The sequence below is a fragment of the Otolemur garnettii genome, unplaced genomic scaffold, assembly GCF_000181295.1.
Source record: "Otolemur garnettii isolate 467f Iridium unplaced genomic scaffold, OtoGar3 scaffold00157, whole genome shotgun sequence".
NCBI classification, from domain to species: Eukaryota; Metazoa; Chordata; class Mammalia; order Primates; family Galagidae; genus Otolemur; species Otolemur garnettii.
The window spans coordinates 651,360-657,635 of record NW_003852552.1 but is presented as its reverse complement, the minus strand read 5'-3'; positions in this window follow the sequence as shown (position 1 = coordinate 657,635).

The window sequence follows — 6,276 nt, the reverse complement described above, 5'->3', positions numbered from 1 at the left end:
CTGGGGATTCGAACCCGCCACCTTAGGTGTACGTGGCTGGCGCCTTAGCCGGTTGAGCTATAGGCGCCGAGCCTACATTACATTTCTGTTAAGCCTTCTGGGCCACAGCCTGGGCCTTTAAGAATTTATCCTTCTTTTAAGTGCAATTCCATTCATAGTGTGGGCCAGGTAGGGTGCAATCATTTATTAAAGTTGCATAGAGGCATAAAAAAGTCTTGCCCTTCCTCCTAAGGAAACAACAGTAATCAGAGAATAATGAAGCACAGATCTTACTGTACAACCTGGGAAGAAGTTGATGGGAACTCTTTTTTTAGGTCTATACCTTAATCATCATGTTTTGCACTCTGTCTCTTCAGAGAAAGAACAAAATAAAAGAGAAAGAACAAAACAGAATAAACTCAGTTCCTTTTCTCCAGTCTTTAATTGGACCCTAATGGCTATGTTGCAGAGGAAGCTCATAAGAAAGGAAACTGTTCAGCCATCATCTCCCAACTGATGTTCAAATATGTGAATGTAAGATATTGGCTGGAGTGTACACTGTTTTAATCACCCTTCATTTTTTTTTGGTACCCATGTAATGATGCACTATTTAAAAGAATGTTTTTACCATGTCATGGATAGTCTTGTTCTTACATACTGCCAATATCGTTCAGTAAAATCAGTCAGTAGAAATAAAATTGTTTGTACTCTTAGAGCCATCTCTTTTTCTCCTTTGAAAATTATACTTTCAAATAAAAGTATCAGCTTTTGAACCTTGTCAAAATCTAAAGCCCATAGCATTTTTTAATAGCCTTGCACCTTTATCCGGATCTCTAAAGACTGCCTGTAGACTGTTTGATGTTTCTGTGATTCAGGTAGAACTCAGACATGGCAGAAAAACTAACCTCCCACTTAAAAGCTTGCTTGGGAAAGTGTATGTGTGTATTTTCTTCCAGATTTGAGCCAAGCGCAAAAGACTTACAACTTTTCTCCGAACAGGAGAAAATGTTTCTTTTTTGATGCCCTGAAAGTATGGCTTTCCTGTTTTTCGTGAAATAAAACTCCTCCAACTATCTGCTAGCCCTAAAGGGTTAAGGCAAATGGTGAGGGGGTAGCTGGTAGAGATTTCATAGCTGTGGTAAAATGAGGAATGGTTATGTGGCTAAGCAATTTCTGGTTATGTGGTCTTAAAGATTTATACATGTGGTTTTCAAACACCATTCACCAATCACATTACCCTGCTAATCTTGTTCATTTTATAAACATGTATATTTTGTTACTTTCATTCACTTATTGGCTGATGAAATAATAGTGGGTAGTTTGAAACCAGCACAGAGAATACAAAATTACTCTTGTAGAATGTGATCTGATTCAGATTTGGACCACCACTGAGAGAATTATGCAAGGTTTCAAGGCAGAAATTTGTATACACCAAGCCTTTGCCCAGTGGTTTCCATTCTTTGTAATGGCAACATCCTGCCAGTAATTTGATTTTTGTGAAACTTGTATGCCATTCTAAATGGTATAAACAACATACAGTGTAAAGTAAAGTAAATTAGCCATACGTTTGTTTTGGAAAAAACCTTCAGTATGTTGGTAACTATTGAGATAATTAGAAGTTCAAAATTTATGCTGACATGTTACAGACAATGGTTGAAAATAACTGTTCTTTATGATGGACAATATAATATGGGTGAGAGAGTACTCTTTTTTCTACCTCCCCAAATTTGAGCATTCCAGTTTTAACTGGTTTGCTCTAGGAAGCCAAAAATATGAGTTAGACTGCGAAAAAGTTGTCATTACAACTATTTGTATATTTAGTACTTTCGTATTTTCATTACCAAATGGAACACTAATTACCAAATTTCTGTATTTCTCTAATGCTAGTGATTGCAGAGTATGCAGCAAAGAAATATTAATTATTATTATAACAAGTAATTAACAGTTGAAAGCAAACTTTAATAAGTATAAGTACCAGTATTTGTCAAGTGTAAAAAACACACATTAATTACTATTTCACAAAACCCTATTAGATTCCCATGTGTGACTTCAGATACCAAGACAATAGCATTAGGAGATAATGATAGGGGTAAAAAATATAAGCTTTAGGGAGATCAATACATCTAGAGTCAGCATATTAGGATTTTAAGGAGAAAAGTGACTTTCACACAATATTTATTATTTTTTATAATGACAAAAGAAAAAGTACAGAAACATTTGCTCTCCGTCTTCTTTGGTTACTCTAAATTCAGTATATCAGGGGAGAAAAAGCAGAGAGCAAAATGGCAGTTTGTGAAATGCACAAATTTTGTCATCAAATTTCCAGTAGTTGTGAAGAACGGGGAAATTAAGGGAGAGAAGACAGAAAGAAATGAAGATGGGAGAAAAAGGGATGCTTCCAATTTAAATGATGTTTTATCATAAATTAAACGTCTAAACCCAACTAAAGAAATAATTGAGTCAACCAATATCTTTTTTCATTGTTTTATAGTATGGATTTAGTATAGACTGAATCAAATGGTGCTATTTAGCAATGACAGGTCATTGTGAAACCTCATGGAGTAGGGCAGAAAATGCCCAATAGTGCAGAGAATCCCTGCATTTCCCGTCTTGTGTATAATGACACAAAATAGAACCTATACAAATTATGGGAACCAGAAGCCAATTAACTCAAGCAAGAAAGTAAATACGAATAAATAGGAACATTCACGAAGGATTGATTTGAATACAATCGGTTGACTCGTGGTTATTGTCACAAAGCTGATCAAATTGTTAAAGTCAATTTATAGTTTAGAGGGGACCTAAAAGGATATCAATGACATCTTTGTGTGCCCAGTGGTACAGTAACAAAAGAAAGGAATTTATATGTTGACATTCAACATTTGTATTTTTTTTATCCAAAGCCTCATATAATGTACCTTCCTGTCTCTTCCCCCAGACACTCCCTTATGATTGCCAGGCTTCTTGAAAATAAAAAATGTGCCTACAATAATTGCCTACACATCTTCAATTCCTGACGCATAATTCTGACTTTTCTGACACTATTGCCCTGGATGGCCACCGATAGTCTCCTAACTGCCAAATCTAGTGAACATTTATCTTAATTGATCTTTGAGGTTTGCCTTTGTTGACAATTGCCTCTCTCTTGAAGCTCTGTTTTGCAGAGTTTCTATTCAACCTTTATTTCCCACCTTACTGATGCCTATGTGTAAAACCTATGGCAAAGTGATTATCACATAAAAGAAGCCAGATTGGTGTCCTTTGCCCTCACTCCACCTGCCATTTAAAGTTCAATGTGTTGTTTTGTCGGTGGGGGAAGGCGTCTTACTCATTCCCCATTTGCCAAGGGGTTGAATGCTATGGCATTATTATAGCTCACAGCAACTTCAAACTCCTGGGCCCAAGTTATCCTCCTCCCTCAGTTACATTGAGTAGCTGGGGCTACAGGCGCTGGCACGACTGGTCTCAAACTCTTGAACTCAAGCAATCCACCTATCTCCACCTCAGTCCTGGGATTACAATAGTGAGCCACAATGCCTGTCCTAAATTTTAATGTTCTAGGATGTTGTTGTCAGTCCTCTTTTCACGTTATGTGCTTTCCTTGAGCAATATCACTCTCTCTTATAATTTTAACTACTATCTCAAAGTCCTTGACTTCAAATTTATACAGCGAGTTTATATCTCTTTCTTGACCTGTGAACCTGCATATCCAACTTGCTAGAAACCATCCCCTGAATTTTCTAGTACTAACTTAGTCTAAACATGTCTGATTGTATGCTCACTATGGCCCTTTCCAAACTCTTCTTTTAGTAATGCCTATGTCTGTGAAGTCCCCTAATGTAATGGAAGTTTGGAGCTCAAAGTTTTCATAGACTTCTCCCACTCTCTTACTGCCTACATCTAAGCAGTCATTTAGCTCTATTAATTCTACTTAGTTAAATAGATTTGCAGTAGAGTCCTGATTTGTTATACTTTTTTACAGCTACTGCCTTAGTTCAGGTCCTCATAACTTTTTACTATACTAGAGCACTTCTCCAGTCATGACTCTTCACACTCTTATGGCTTTTATAATACTACCAAGGTTACCTTTCTCACATGAATCTAAACATTCTCCTCCCAACATAAAACTCTCTGGTGACTGGTGATTTGGGTGCAATCAAATTTCTATGTATAAAACTCTTTTAGTTTGTTCCCTCCTATTTCTCCAGGCTTATTTCCTCCCAGTCACTTACTCTTTGCCACCTATGCCTTCTTCATAATCCAGTGAGTGCTATTGCAGTATTTAAAAATTTCAGGGCTTGAGTCTCTATTCTGCCAATTTTTCAGATGTGTGACTTGGGGCAAATCATTTAACTTCTCAAGGACTTAATATTCTCATGTTTAGAAAAGGGAAACTCACAGTTTTTGAAAAAAAGTAACCTAAGTAAATGACCTACAATAATATCTAGTATTTTTGACCTGTTCTTGTAATTTTGTTTTCTTAATATTTATATTTCACTTATTGCCAATTTTATAATATGAGACGTTCCTAATTAAGTACTTTGAACCTTGTAGAAAAATATATCATGATATTTAATAAGAATAAGTCTCAAACTCAATTTCTTTAGCCTGTATTCATAACACTAGTCTTCCTGTGACTCTTCTCTGCAGTGTTGCCAATTTTTCAACACGTGAAACTCAAGACTAAATGCAATAATTACATAAGAATGTCACGAAATGAGAATATGAGCATTTCTTTTCTTATCCTCTATACTATTTCTTGTTATGGAATTTCAAGTTCTGGTCTTTAACCACATCCTTAACTTATTCACTTATATTCAACTTTTGAATCAGTAGGACAATTAGATTTAGCTTTGCTGGTTGGAGCCTGGTTGAGTCATCCTTCATTTATTATTGTCTTGTAGTTTTCATTTGGCCTCTCAAGGTAAATATGCGTGATTACAAAACCACTGGTTGGATATTTATTTTTTGTAGTTTTTGGCTGGGGTTGGGTTTGAACCCGTTGCCTCTGGCATGTGGGGCTGGCGCCTTACTCTGTTGAGCCACAGGCGCCACCCATGGATTTTTAAATAGAGTAGAAATCTAGCAAACTGACTACATTGACTGGTCAAGGTATTCCAAGTGATCAAGCCAGAAGCTACCTGTAGTGACAGCTTCTGTAATGTTTTATGAAAAAAGAAAAAAAAAATCCTGTTAAACTTCATACTATATTCAGTATCAAATAACTAGCTCTCATTTTGTACTTTGTTTTTCTTTAGAATCCTATCCAGCTTTTTACTTTTCACAACCTACTCAGTATGTTTTCAATTCTATCAGTCAAGTGAGTATTTTCAATACAACATATTGTATGGGCTTTGCAGTATAGTAAAATTGACTTCATTTTCCTTATTTGTAAAATGGTGCTAACAGTGGTATTTGTTTTTAAGGATGGCATTAATATCTATCTGTTACTATCATGTCTGCCATGTAGAACACAAACTCTAAAGTTTAATGCTTTTATATTCTTTGCTCTTGTTTCTCCCACCTAGGGGCAAAGACCATAGGCTTCTTTTATGTAAACTCCACTACCTAGAACAGAAATGAAAGGAGGCCATGCAAGTTTATTTGAGTTTATGTAGGGAAGATACTTTCACTGAGGATAGCAGAGGAGCAAGGACAGAGATTAATACTTGGATTGAACTTTCATGGGGTTGAGAATGAATAATTTGCTAAAAAGCAACAGAACCTAATATATGTGGTGGGGTCAGATGAATAACTTCTCACCAGATTATAGTAAAATGGTCAAAGCAGAAATGATATACTGTATTTGTCTTTGATAACCTCATTTTTAGTATTTTTATTTTTAGTTTTTTTAAGAGACAAAGTCTTACTTCGTCGCCCTTGGTGGAGTGCTTTGGCGTTATGGCTCACAGCAACCTCCAGCTCTTGGGCTTAGGCGATTCTCTTGCCTCTGCCTCCGGAGTAGCTGGGACTACAGGCATCCACCACAACGCCTGGCTATTTTTTGTTGTTGTTGTTGTTGCAGTTTGGCTGAGGACAGGTTTGAACCCACCACCCTCCGCATACAGGGCTGGCGCCCTACTCACTGAGCCACAGGCACCACCCTATTTTTAATATTTTAGAAATCATTTATCAAGTGATCAGTCTTAAATATACATGCTTTTCATGAAATCCTCTAGGTTTCCCAAATTCATACAGGTTTGAAAATTAGTGCATTGGGCTCAGCGCCTGTGGCTCAAATGGCTAAGGCACCAGCCACATACACCTAAGGTGGCAGGTTTGAATCCAGCCCGGGCC